This window comes from Anas platyrhynchos, chromosome 3 (assembly GCF_047663525.1).
Source record: "Anas platyrhynchos isolate ZD024472 breed Pekin duck chromosome 3, IASCAAS_PekinDuck_T2T, whole genome shotgun sequence".
In the NCBI taxonomy this organism is placed as follows: Eukaryota; Metazoa; Chordata; class Aves; order Anseriformes; family Anatidae; genus Anas; species Anas platyrhynchos.
The window spans coordinates 16,342,615-16,357,654 of record NC_092589.1 but is presented as its reverse complement, the minus strand read 5'-3'; the positions used below and the strand labels follow the sequence as shown (position 1 = coordinate 16,357,654).

Genomic DNA, 15,040 nt, shown 5'->3' with positions numbered 1-15,040 from the left:
TGATGGAGATTAAGACATATGGGCAAAAAGAAGCAGCATTAGTCTCTGAACTAGTTACTTTTGCATAAAAAGGACCACAATGCCTAACTCTACCTTGAAGTCTTAGAAATATTAAAACCATAAAATTTCTAATTTGTGGTGTTCTACCCAGAATAGGCTGAGTCTGGCCTTTATGCGACAAGATTCCAAAAGAAGGCTGAAAAAAAAGACTGACAGACAACCTTTAGGAATCAAAACCTTCATTCTATATACAAAAATCCTGACTCCATTTGCAAATTAATCGGTTGAGGTTTCTGTATTTTCCACTAGCTGCTGAGCAGCCAGAGAAATGCACAACATAATGGTGCATACAAGGAACAATCATGATGCCATCCTACAGGTGCATTAAACAATCCTGGTCTACTATAAGAGTGATTTTTCTTCTGGATTTGTCCTACTTTTCAGCCTTTATAATCTGATAACCCTTACAGAATAGGTGCCACATTGCCACAGCATTTCACTGATGACAAAAGTTCTGGTTTTAGCCCTTGACAAAGATGCTCCCTTTATTCACAGTTATCCTAATCCACTTTTAAGGAGATGTTACCACATAGAAAATTCTTTGCTACAGTTAAACAGCCCAGAGCTGTATTGCTTTTGCTTTGCAGTCTCCATTTCAATCTGTATCATGCGTTTCCATGGAGATTTCCAAGGGGAGAAATATCCCTGCTATGTCAAATCTGGAGATCACAAACATTTTCTTTCCAATATTTAAGAAAACAAATCCAGAAAGAACATCCTGTCCTTAAGCTCCTTACCTTGATTCACAGTTCCAGCCTCCTGTCTGATCTTAGAAAAAGTTAACATCTTTGAGCTTCAGTTTCCTGTAAATTAGTTATAACAGTTCTTCCCTTCTGCCACACTTTGCCCGTCTTATATACTTCAAAGGTATGGTCTTCAGGACATGGAGTCTCTTACTAAAATTTTGCACATCGCTTGGGGGGAGGAGGGGAATGAGAAGGAAGGGGAAGGAAACGTTCATAGTTTGAGAGTTCTGCAAATGAGTTATACACTGTTGCTCACACCAGTTAATGACAAAATAATGGTCTTCTGTGAGGCTGGTAACCTCACCAGCTCCCAGGCTTCTGTAAGATATTTATCCATTTGTCTCACCAGATGCCACTAGTGCTTTCAACTACCAGTGATTAGACCTCAGCATCTGAGCTGATTTACACCAAGTTCAGAACAGAACTAGCTTAATTATGGTGATATGTCTGCATGTTTAATCAGATACTGCTAAATAAACAATTAAAACAATTACCTGCATTTTGTAAGACACTGAATACACACACAGCAGCAGCAAATTGTTTTCAAACATTGCAGGTGAATTGGCTTCTTATTATAATAGTTTGGGGAAAGCTGTACACACTGACAATAAACTGATCTAAGATTTTTTTCTAATAACACATGGCAACCTCAAATAGCTGGGACTGAGGTAAAAGAAAGGGAAGCATCTAAAGAAAAAATATGGGGCAACCACACTATTTTTTTCAAAGGAATTTAACTCCTTTTTTTTTTTTTTGCCTTAAATTCTTTTGTCAACATCTTACATTTTGCACCAGTATAAAATGGACAACTGCTTGTTTAAGCTTGCAATAGTATTTCTATAAGCTTGAGCATCAGCACATTTTTATCATTCTTTTTTTTAAGTGACTTCATCAAAGTAGGATTCAGTATACTGAACCTAAAGAGCAGTCTAAGATTAAATGATTCAAAAAAGCTTCAACATAATATTTCATTTTTCCCTTAACATTGCAATATATACATTAAAGAATTGAAAGGAAAAGGTAATTTTATTTCTCAGGCTTAACCTTGTTCCCATGCTTAGCTTTTATGGGTAATATTCCTAATCATGTTTTAAATGTAAAGTAATGTAGATCAGAGGTGAAATGGCAGTTAAAGAGTAGGTTCTATAGTTATATAATATATAATTTATCATCTTTTCCCGATTTCTATGCAAAGGTGTGAAATTTACTAGCCAAAAATTACAAAATCATCTATTCCCCTTTTCTTATTTAGAAATTAGGATTGTATCCCTTCTTTACTGTTGTCTCCTCACCTGTATCTTTCTTCCATTTCAACCCCATTAGCTTGTTTTCTTATATTGTCAAGTACATAGCATGGAGAACAAAAATCCTGTAAGGAAAATATCTAAGGAGGTTTGAGAAAATGAAGACACAGAGAAATAGGATCCTTTGAGCACTATTTTTCACAAAAGTTCACTAATAAACTGATCACTGCAGGGCTCTGCAGTTTTCAAAATGAAAGAGAGATGAGAATGTTAAAACAATTCAGTGTATACTTTAAACCGTAGCACAGTACATTTATTTTGGCATTTAAATCCCTCATTTCCCCAAGGACAAACTGTGCACATCTCAAGTAATGATGCCCAGATGGCTCTACAGATATGGCTTAGCAGTTAAGTTTTTTGCTGGTGCAAACTGGCAAATTCACTGATCTCTCTTATTCTTGAAAACTCACGAGCTATTTCATCTACAGAATATTATACCAACTTCAGTAAGTCTTAACAGTCTGCTTAAGAACAGTTTTTCAGCAATAATATTTGCCATTATGATTTTGAAATTTGCTTTCCAGAAATTTGCAATATTTATTCAAAATACGTTGCTTTGCAACCATTTGTGTTACTAAGCTTGTGAGTAGAAGTAAATCTCCAAAGGGTGTGAACACTGTGAAAACACATGTGCTTACTAAGTCAAATAAATATTTGCAGATTTCTTTTCAGCATTCAACAAGCTTTAGTGTCAACACATTTGCAATCACTGCAATTAGCAGCAAGTGAGGCTTCAAGACTGTGATGTAGGGAAATATCCTTTAAGCAGGAAGAGACCTTACTTGACTTGCTAGAATGATTAGGAGATAGACTGGAAGTGAACAAGCAGCACATGGTGTGTCTAAAGAGTTATATAAGTTTAGCAGAAAGAGCTGCTCCGTTAGTTCAGTTAATAGAACATTCTGTTACTCTCAACTTGCTCTGTTGCTGTGCAGAACAAAAGAGGAATATATTATTTTCCTTTAAACAGAATCAAGGCCTAGCAAAAGAAGACTATATTAAATAATTACATTATTTTGAGACTGGATTTACTGCCAGAATTGCTAGGACTCTGCCTTTATTGTCTTTTTGAACACAGTTGCACTATCAATTCAATGCTATAATCAGTACATATATTCAAACATAGATCAGTTTATATAGAAAATGGACACATCCTGACTTCAGCAGTAAGAAAAGGGGTTTAGTATTTATTTTATCTGTAAGCATAATTGAAAGTCTACAGGCAGAAAAAATTCACGTATTTATTTTGGTCATCATATATATAACTCAAAGATGAAGATACCTCCTCTTTCCTTTGCATCACCTTGTATCTGAGCCCATAGCAGCTAATATATATCTAGTTCTTTTAATGACATAATAAAAATGATGGACAGGTGGAGGAGGGGGGAAAAGAAAGAGCAAATGAGCATTTCAGTCTTTGCAATAAAGCTTAAAAAGGCAAACCTCTCCTGGAATTAGGAAGCGACATATTAAACCAGGTAATAACTTCATTTTCTCATAGGAAAAGCATAATTATTCACAGAATGCAAACTACTGGAGTCATTCAGGTTGTTGTATCTCCTGTGATTTAAGGCTAAATAGTTCATGAGATTTCAAATGAAAGAAGGGCTTTCTTTTTCTCATTTGAAAACACAATCTTGAGCAAAACCGTGAATGGGCAGAGCATATCAGGGTGAGATTATCTTCCCTCTTATTTTCCTATTATCAATTTGCTCAAAGGAAAATTACAACAGAAAGGTCATCACAGTGAAGAAAATAGCTTAGGGTTTTCATCTCCAACAAAATCCCAAACCTTGGCATTTACTGTTAAAATCTAGTGGACTTTAACAGTAATCCTCCTTAAAGCGCTAGTTTTAATCTTACTGCCATTATAGCTGTTGATTTTCTCACCTTCTATTGTTCATTTATTTCCATTCTGATTATTTAATGAAAGGATGATAAATTCTTGACCTTCAGCTCACAGGCTGTCAGGGGTAGCATTTGATAATGTTCTGTGATGGGACACTGCACTGTGGGGTCTCCATGTATTGTACATTAATCTTCTAAACTCAAGCCATTTAAAGAATGTAAATTGTGCAATTTCTCTTGCTGTACTTTTATCTTTTACTATCATGAATTCAACTTCTGGGGCCAGTCAAGAGCTGGAATTTTGTTGGATTTTTTTTCCACATTTGAAGCATTTTCAACATTTTTCTGATATGGTACAGATTACTTTGCTTGCTGGGAAACTCATGAAGGTGTGTCTGATCACACTTCTGTTGTATAAGTCAATACAACAGTATGATCTTTGTGTGATTTTTGTTGTTGTTGTTGTTTCTTTTCCCTCTCATTAAATTATCCTTTTCTCAACCTGTGAGCCTTTTCCTTTCCCATCATACTTTCTCCCCTCCTGCTCTTTCCCCTCCCTCCCTCCCTCCCCTTTGAGGAAGGGGAGCAAGAGAGTAGTTGTGGTGGAGTTCATCTGTCCATCAGGGTAAAACCACTACATTCCTTTAAAAAAATATGGAACATATATCAGATGTACAGATGATATACCTTCTATACCCCAAATTTGATAGTTCTCTCTCTATATAGGCAAGATTACATGAGATCTTTCAGTCACAACAATATTCTGGTCACATCTAGGTGATATTCCACAGGAGTTTCAAGACTTTTCCATTGTCGTTTGCCACAAGGGAACTCTCCCTATCCTTACCATCATTATCACTACTGGGGAAAAAAAAATCACAGTAAAACATGGTTTTCTTTGCTCTTTCAGCATACCAACCAATTCAAATCATTCTGCACCAGCAGTTTTCTCTTTTCCAGCAACTGCTATATTCACAATACTTGTGTCACCTTCGAACTTCACTGGTGGTACAAATCTTCTTCTTAAGCCAACACTAGAAAGAGACAAAAGGAAATAGATTTCAGATGGGATTTGTTTCTCAATGACTTCTTGTTTACAGTTCAAGTTTGAGACACACTTCTTAGCTATTTTTCATCCATACATTGTAGAACATTTTGATTTTGTGTCGTTTTAGATCTTAATGAGAAATTTGGGTAGTTTCAATGCGTTGTCTCATCAAATTTTCAATGTTTTCCACTCATCAGGAACAATAGTAACAGACATTTCTAAAGCAAAGCATCGAGAACTATTTTGTCCAGGATTGACACCAGACTGACAGGCCAAGAAGTACCCAGAATGGTCTGTTTTAGTGTATTTAAATGTTGCATACTTGTTTTCTTTCATTTCAGGGATGTTTCTCATAATTTTGAAAAAATCCTGAAAAAAACACCAACATCAGTGACCCATAAAAGTTCTTTGTGAGTTATTTAGATCTCCGGATGTAAAATACTTACCTTTAATCTGTTGCTGTTTAAGAACCTTCTGAGTTGCACCTCCCCTTTAAAAGATGAGACTCCAGTATCCATTTGATAACAGTCTCAATAGGGACATGCATGTAGTGCTGTGAAAAACTGGATGGGGGAGAGAGAGGGGGAAAGGAATGTGACTCAAGGTGGGTTTTTTTCTATTCTTTTAGGCCCTTCCTATCCCTTAAGGAGTGCTAACTTACCAGTGGTGTGTTCATGAAGTTAGTTATGTTTAACTGAATCAGGCTTCTACTTCTTAAATTATGTAAGTGAAGAGTGAACTAAGCAAAGTAGTGATTGGCTTAAAATGGCCAATATCTGCCTCTTGGCCAGGAAAACAAGATAATTATCTTGCTTTCATTTCCTCTCTAGCCAGGTCATTTGTCTTTAACATGAGAACTTCTCATGATGAGCATCTTGACTGTGGGTTTGATCATCAATTTGTAGACATTTACTGAGCTATCCCAAAGCAGTTCCCAGTTATCATTCCTTTTTTTTTTTTTTTTCCTGCTCAAATTCATAGCTAATAAATTTAACTATGGCTAATAACAGTTTTAACTTTCAGAAACTGGAAAACGTTGGACACAATTTGTCTCTAAGGTACCAGTAATTTGGCAATAGGATATGTTATTTTGGCAAAATTTGCCACTTCCTCTCCCGTTTTTCCTCACTTGGTACTTCATGACCATCATTTTTACCCTCATAATAAAGTTCTCACCCTCAGGTTTCATTAATATTAACTAATACTAATAATATCAATCAAATTAATGTCTATAAATAAGTGATAATTCTCTATTGTATTACCAATGAAGCCAGCACTAGAATTTTGTTCAACTTCTTTGACTGGTTTTGTGAGCTCATGGCTATGTTTTGGATTTGTACTCCATTGGTTCTACCATTCACCTTCTACTTTCCTTTGTTATTTAACATTCTTTTAGTGCCTTTTCGGATTTGTTTTCAGAATTATTCTGCTAAAAAACAGGTCTCCTCATCACAGTCTCACCAGCTATCCACCCATGTTTTGAAGGGGGTTAGCGCTCAAAGACTAATCGCCATTCTCCGAGGGCTTAGTTACTAATAACACACCCTGTTACTCAGGGAAAAAAAAAATGGTAGAATAATATTTTCAGAATGAAATATTGTAAGTTTTATTCAGCAAGTTCTATTAGGTAATTTGGTTTCAGAATAGCAGTTGGAAGCCTGGGGATTCAAGTATTGATTACTTTTCCACTGATGCTAGGCATGCAGTTAGTCAAGTCAATACTATCATGGGTAAATATTTCAAGAGCCAAATAGCATTCAGTATCTTAGCAAGAACCCTTACTTCATTGTGATGGATAATTATATGATACCTGTCAGTATTGTCACACAGGTGAAAACAGAGTGCTTGTTTAAAAAACAACAACAAACTATTTTACCTAGACAAACTATTTTACCTGCATAGATAATCAAATCTCTTGAATAGGATGGGTCAGTTACTCTCCAAAAAGCAACAAGAGACTCATTCACAAGTGTCCTTTCAACACTGAGTTCACATGATTTGGGAGAAACTCCTTGAACTGCTCTTTGGAAGATTTCTTACATCCAGCTGGCCTAGTTCTATTTGACTGCTCCAGCGTATGCATGCTACATCACTGTTTATTATCCTGCAATGTGTACATAGGTTTTTCTCTCTATCTTAACTACATACAAAAGGCTCTCCTTTGAGAACATTTCCACATTTACAAAAACAGTTTCTAATAGCTTGTTACAAGCATCTTACCTATGTCCAGTTTGGTTAGTTGTGTAGCAGAAACCACTCAGACTCTCTGGTACAGCCACGTGCTCCACTCATTTCCCATGCTGATTAACACTGATACACACAAATTGCTCTAGACTCAGCAGGAGTTGCCTGAGGGAACCCGTAGGGCTTTTTCTGAAACTCCTACCTGAAAAGCTTTTGTAGCAAATAGTCAAATACTTTTGAGGCAGTGGTTACAAGACAGAAATCACCTCATCTCAAGTCAATCTATGGTCTCAAGCAAGTTTCTAGTCACATCTAGGCAAACACTTCTATACCAATGAGATCCTGGGCTACCCAGGGAATTAATAAGTCGAGTGCACTAGCTGGGCATACAGGTACAGCCCTGATACATAGCTGCACCACAACTGAAACTATAGTACAAACTTAATTTTCAACCTTATATCTCCCTTATGGCTTAATTTCAATAGCTTTTGGCACAGTATGATCCATATTTTTTTCTATTTTTTGATAAAAATACTTTATTAATAATTATATATAATTTCCATTTCAAACATCATCCATCTTAATTACGTTTACTCATAACCCAAACTGAACCTGTACCATTCTTTTCTTACATCCGCTGGAAATGGTTCAAACAAACTTGTTTAGGTATATTCTCTTTCATATAGTTCTTAGAATGGGCCATAATATGCCAAAGATTATATTTAATTAAACCTTACCACTAAATCAACATGCAGTTCTGAAGCTGAATTAGGGATCTTTCATAGACAGAGATCTTCCTTTCAGCTGATAACAAGGAGACATCACTTGTCATGCAATACATGTAGATTCAGTCCCACTGTTCATGGAATTGTGAAGTCAGATTTACAGGGTTGGGTTGTGGTTTTTTTTGTACATAACTAAAGACCATTAAATGTCTAAGTGTTTACAGCAAAACCAGCATACATAAATTCATGTGCAAGTTTGTGCAAAAACCTGTTTTTTTCGTGCGATAGTAATAATTTGTCAGCATTACAAAACAGAAACATGAAAATGCTGCGCTCATTAGTCATCTTTAGCTTTCCATGTTTTATTATATACTTACTCCTTTCCACTTAGGTACACTTTGTTTGTAGATTGTATGCAAAGCTGTAATTCAATAAAATTCAATCTAGCATTGAATTGTAAAACAACATGGGTTGTTGCTGTGTCCCTTTATTCTGATTATACTATTCCTTAAAGCTATGCAAGATATTAAGCCAATGCCCAGGTATAAATACAAAAAAAAAAAAAAAATACAAGTGTTTGTGTGATACATATGCACATGTCTTTAACAGGGCTTCCTGGAGGTATGAACAAATTTGATTCTAAGGACCTCATTCTTTTTCTTCCAGCACTCTCATAGCAGAGCCAAAACAAGAGTTAGCATTTCAAAGTGAAATGGTAATTAAAAGTTAGTTCATCATAAAGTGCATAATTTGTTGAGGGGTATTGACCATTCTATATGGGTAAATCTGAAAAATTCTCTAGAATAAATTACAAAGTAAAGGGATACAAGCAAAGACAGGTCACGATTTAAAAACAAATTATATTCTATCTAGAATTCTATAATTCTATCTGAATGTGATGAAACTGTTAAAATCGACTACTGAGGGTAACATGACTAAACCTTAATAATGGAATTTTCCATTTTCCATATTTCTTCTGGCTTATTTTTTTCACCCACTTCATAGTGATGACACTCATTTAAATGCCCCATACATATTCATTCTTTTGTATTCCTTATGGGAGGTGTTTGGAAAGATGGGACACACAGCTCTTTGACTTTGCAGGGCCTTTGGGAAGTACCAGTCCTGTTCCTTGGTATCTAGTGTTTTCTGCAAAGGACAGGAGTTAGATATAATGCATACAGGTATCATATGGAAATCCTTCTGAAAGCCTTTCAGAAGTCTTCATAACGTAGACCAAAGAGGAGGCCCACTGGCTGATACTTTCCCCTAGCTTGAAACAGCAATGTCCTTCTTGTTTCTCAGCAGTCCCTAAAACAACTTGCAGCTAATCAAAAATATTTTCAGAATCAGAAATTGTAACAGCTGTAAGGATCTCACAATTAAAATTCTCTGATGAGGCAATATCCTAAGCATATCAAAATGCATAAGGATCATTTAGAGAGAGCAAAAAGTGTAAACTAACTTTTAAAGGAAAGACATTTTTAGCATGTTTTGCTGATTACAGAAATTTTCAAGCATTTCATTCAGTCTACTTTCTTTATCTCTATCAGTACACATGGTTACTATCACATACAGATCAAGAAATTTAAGGAAAAAGAAAAGCAACATATGACACAACATGAAATGCAGCTGTACCAAGCATGCTTCAGCCAAGGTTGCCACAGTGGTATTGCAGATGAGTGTATTGTAGAAATGCCTGAGCTCAACTGAAGAGTACAAACAGGCTGAGATCGCACTTAATACAATCTGACTTTCCTTTATGATTTCTCTGGACATTAGAACAAAATAAAGTCATAAAAATATCCATAGTCTAAACATATTCTAAGTAATGCTGGAATACTACGGTTAAATTCCTTGACATTTACAGAAAAATGCTCTCTTCACTTTGCTTACTTGACCAACTGGTTGTTTTTAATGATGTAGATTGAGGGCTGCTCCTAAGAAGCATTTCAGAGATGTTAAATGCTGACTTTTTGTTTTGAACCAAATTAAGCCTCCTAAAAATTATTTTCATGCTTTGCCTGGTTCAGTACTCATTGTCCTGGTTTTGAGAGGACACTCAACTGCAGATACACAAAACAATTAGCAACATTAAAAATAAAATAATGCAGTAAAAAACATATAAAACATCTCATCATCATAGTAAGCCTTAGTTTTGCTTCTAGCTTTTGGCATTTGGTATGCAGAGAGGAAACCATAACTATGTTTTAAATGACTACTAAAAATCAGTTTGTTCAGCAGGAAACTTTAGGGAAGTCTGGAGGGAAATGCTGAGTACAACCACTCTGAAGTTTGAGCCTCTAAGGAGTGATAATTAAGAATCTTCTCCAGAGAGTAGGTGCTTAGAAGCAGTCTTTCAAATTTCTGAGCACTCTTCTTTGAGAGAAAAAAAAAGCCAGGTGCCTGCCTTTTCTTTAGATTACTTGTGGTAAAGCCAGGTTATGCTTTATCCCATTGCCCATTTTCTCATGTGTCTTAATTAGTCCTTCCTTCAAACTTTGTTCTAAGCCATGCATGCAACTGAGGTGAGATTAATGGCCTGTCCTTTCCCACATCACTTTTCCTATCCCTTCTTAAATAAAGGTAGTACATTTGATATTCTGTACTCATATCCATTCTCCCCTGAGGTTTATTAAAAATATTCACCAGCAGTCCTGCAATTTCATGTGCCAGCTCTTTCAGCATTGTGGGACAGAAATTAGTTGGTCTCCGGGCTTGAAAAGATTAAGCTCTTTGGGTTCCCATCTCGGAAACGATAATTTCTATTTACATAACTTCAGTCCTGTTAGCCGTCTTGCCTTTGCTGAAATGGTCAACATCCCAGGCCTGCTAAATCCCAACACAAACCATTCATTTCAATTCCTAGCTATGCATGGATTATGTTTTCTCTCTCCCTCACTGTATAGCAAACAATTCTTCACTCATTGTTCTTTGTGTTTATATAAATGTATATGTGGCTGAAGAATCTTTTGCTTTTTTCCCCATTCCCCTGAGCCACTCAGCGGAGGAGATAGAAGAGTGTATATGGAGAAGGAGAAGTTTTTACTTTCTCACTGTTCTACTTTGTTAATGATAGGTAATAAATTTTGTTAATCTCCCTATGCTGAGTCTGTTTTACCCATAACAATAATAGTTACGTGATCTCTCTGTCCTTATCTCAACCTGTTAGCCCTTTTTCATTATATTTTCTCCCCCTTTTCCTATGAGGAGGTGGAGAGAGAGCAGATGTGGTGGTGTTCAGCTGCCCAGCAGGGTAAAACCACCCACTTCTAACTTCCAGAGCCACTTCTTTCTGAGACCACTTCTTCCTTTAGGGATTTTTTTTTTCTTTTTTTGTCCTTACAGCTCTCTTTTTCCAGACTCCAAAGTCTCCATTTTTTCTTATCTAAGTACATATCTTGTACATAGAAGCACAAGATACGATTGCTTTCCTTGTTGGTGGGTCTGTCTCATATCCCTTTATTAACAGGAAGAGTCAGGCCATGTTGTTTCAGTTTAGTGCAGTTTTTCAAAATTTAAAATCACCCCATACTGGTTGTGCCTAGCAAGTAGGAGGTTTCTGCTTGGAAGTTCAGAGGCTCAGTTTTTGACGTTCAGTGCCACACCCCCACACACAATTTAAGCTATTTTTTGTCTGAGACACTCCCCAGTCAAAGAGTGTTTCTATCATTTTCTTCCCTGCTAGGAACTAGAAAATATTCCCAATCTGAATACAATCACAGCAAACACTGAGAACTCAATAAGTAGAAACATAAACAAGAGGTTTAATGTACCAAAGTGAAGCATTACCTTCTTCTCTAGTGTCTTTTTAATTGTTTAAGTCATTAAACAGAGTCTTCATATAATAGATGAAGTCATCACTTTGCCTTGTTCTGTGCTCCAGTATATTTATAAACTTTTTTAAAATGTCAACTATTTCTGTTTTGTTGTATGTGACTCTGAGGTATATTAACATTTCTTTTGCAGTCCACAAAGGCACACTCATGCTATTACAGTGGTTGTTACTGAATCAAAAATATCAGATCAATATAAAACACACTCACAACCAGTTTAACCAGCCACATCATGATTTCAGTTAATTGGCAGTCTCCTGGAAGCTTTAAATGGACCATCTGCAAGTGAAGACTAGAATTGTAGATGATCAAACTCTGTTGAACTGTAGCAGCCCAATATATTCAATATAACTAAAGGAATATTTAAAGATGTACAGTTTATCACTCTATAATGTAATGCACCACAAACTGGGGAAAATATCCCTGTGCAAGCCTCAAGAATGTATGACAGGGATCTCCTGGAAATAGTCCAGCGGAGGGCCACAAAGATGATACAGGGTCTGGAGCATGTTCTTTATGAGGAAAGGCTGAGAGACCTGGGTCTGTTCAGCCTGGAGAAAAGAAGGCTGAGAGGGGATCTCATCAACGTGTTTAAATACTTGAGGTGTGGGAGAGAGAGGGATTTGGCCAAACCCTTTTAAATGGCTTGCGGGGACAAGACAAGGGGCAATGGCCACAAGATGGAGCACAGGAAGTTCCACACCAACTTGGGAAAGAACTTCTTCACAGTAAGGGTGATGGAGCACTGGAACAGGCTGCCAGGGAGGTTGTGGAATCTCCTGCTCTAGAGATATTCAAGGCCCATCTGGACGCTTACCTGGGCAGCCTGCTCTAAGGAATCTGCTTTGGCAGGGGTGTTGGACCCGATGGTCTTTCGAGGTCCCTTCCAACCCCTTCAATTCTGTGATTCTGTATGTGATAATCCCATCATTCAAGTTAATTTAAGCATTTCCCATAGATTCTGGACCCAAAGGCAGTTTTCAGGCCTCTTCTTAAGTCTACTCACTGTTCAGAGTAAATCCATTGTAAATAACGGTGGAGACCACATTTAACACAGTCAGACATGGGAAAAACAAAGCTGTCCATCTGAATTCAAGGAGAGGCTGAGCAACAGGTATCACTGGCTGAATAGATGTTGATATCTATTGATAGGAATGGCCCAAGACGTTACTCCTGACATGAGTGTAAGAGAAGAGCTAGGAGAGGATGTCCTCCTGGGTATGCTGTTCTTACAGCTCTCTGAAGTTCCGCTAAATGCCAGAATCAACACAGGTATATTCATCCTCACTAGGAATAATAGCAGCAAAATTGTGCACATTAGACCCGGACACTGAAGAACCAAAAACATATTCAATCTCCAGTGTTCATTTCACTCTCAGTGAGCAATAAATCCAACTGACCTCATATTGTGGAGGAGGGTATAACTGTAGCAGCAGAAAGCGACAAAGGAATATTAAAATATAATGCTCTGACTGCATGCTGGGGTGGGTGGTGGTGAATCAATCAGGTTTATTGAACCTGCTGTCAAAACCAGACTGCTATAATTTGCATCTAACACACTGTTTTCAACTGAATTGTCTCTCCTCTCCAAGAGGCATGCAATCCTACCATAGTTTTTTTCAGGTGGCTCTTCCTAGGGTCTTCCTCCTCTCCCAGACTATTTAGCTGTCAGCTCTTTCTCCATTTTTTTTCACTCTGAACAGATATACTCCAGCACTGGATGCCCGCATACACGTGCGTTAGAATCATAGAAGCATAGAATACCCTGAGTTGGAAGGAACCCATAAGGATCATCAAGTCCAACTCCTGGCACCACACATTTCTACCCAGAAATTCTGACCATATGACTGAGAGCATAGTCCAAACATTTCTTAAACTCTGACAGGCTTGGCGCCGTGACTACATCCCTGGGGATTCTCTTACACTACACAACAACCCTCTCAGTGAAGAACTTCTTCCTGATATCCAACCTGAACCTCACCTGTCACAGCTTGACACCATGCCCTCAGGTCCTATCACTGGTCACTAAAGAGAATAGATTGTTGCCTGCCCCTCCACTTCTCCTTGTGAGGGAGCTGTAGGCCACAATGAGGTCTCCCCTCAGTCTCCTCTTTTCCAGGCTGAACAGGCCAAGTGACCTCAGCCACTTCTTGTATGTCTTCCCCTCTAGTTGAGCAGAACCACATTGTCCACCTTGGTCCTGGTTTCCAAAACAGAATTCATTACTGCTGAAATACATGCCATCAGCTACTTGTCCTGTCTAATGACAGATGACAGAAAGTAAAGCCAGTGCAGAGAATAATAATGGATGACTGCAGGCTTATAAGACCTGTAGTGCATACAGGTATTTGGCAGCAGATGGCCGACACTTACAGACATTTCAGCTTTATCTAGCACTGCTCTTGTTACCTGAATATGCAGCATCTCTCCCTTATAGAGCTGTCTGCTCTCACATCAGATCATATACACGTACCGTAAACATATCATAAACTTGTCTGTTCAGGTTCTCTGCCACTGTCTGCTGCTCAAACACCTCTCTCTCCTTTGTCTGCTTCTGAGCAGTACTGACTTTCTCCATCATATTCTACCTTTTCCCTGCCACAAACTGTGCTTGTAATCCCAGATGAATTCAGCTCTCACACTCGTGACCCATACTACCCACAACTGAATGGCTCCTCATGTCTCTTATTCAGTCATCCCACTCCAGTAATTGCAGCATGTCAGGACACACTGTTCTTGCTGCCTCTCATCTCTTTTACAGTAGTGATTCCCCACTCTAACTTCTCTGCCTACCCTTCCCTTGGGCTTTCTCACCCTGGGTGGCACCAATTTCCACGCTCCAGCACTGTGAACTTCTCCACCCTGATGACTAATTCCTCTTTGCTCTCAGATGCTGACATAGGCCTATCTCTTCTCTCCTCTTTTCTTTCATCTTTTAACCTGGCAATCCCAGTACAACCTCATGATCCCCTTCCTGCTTTCTCAACGTTTCTGATTGAAAAAACAAGATCAGATGTATACTATGGATTTGTCCTGTCAGCATTTAAATCATTAAGCAAATCTCTCCTTTCACTTGAACATAATCCATGTTGTCATGGATGATGATTATTTTGCTCTTGTTGTATGCATCTATTTTCAGAGTACAACTGGGTCAGGTGGACCTTCTGGTAACAAGTATACAGGCTATGGGAAGCAAATTGTCCATAGAGTGCAAGATGTCGGCATGGAGATCCTGTAACTAGAAGAAACAGATCCACAGAATCCAGCAAAGGCTGATGTTACCTGAAAC

At 37.8% G+C, this 15,040-nt stretch overlaps 1 long non-coding RNA gene across 2 annotated transcripts in view; it reads right to left on the bottom strand.

The window, feature by feature from the left end:
• Positions 1 to 1,577: 1,577 nt before the first annotated feature.
• LOC113843116 (uncharacterized) overlaps positions 1,578 to 15,040 on the bottom strand; it is an 89,083-nt gene continuing 75,620 nt past the window's right edge. Inside the window, exons 3-5 of one of the 2 annotated variants that reach the window (XR_003496139.3) lie at positions 7,227 to 7,400; positions 5,453 to 5,569; positions 1,578 to 4,992 (exon numbers count right to left, since the gene is read on the bottom strand). This is a non-coding gene — a long non-coding RNA (uncharacterized lncRNA). The remainder of the gene's footprint in view (positions 4,993 to 5,452; positions 5,570 to 7,226; positions 7,401 to 15,040) is intronic. The other variant, XR_011808041.1, reaches the window with a different exon arrangement.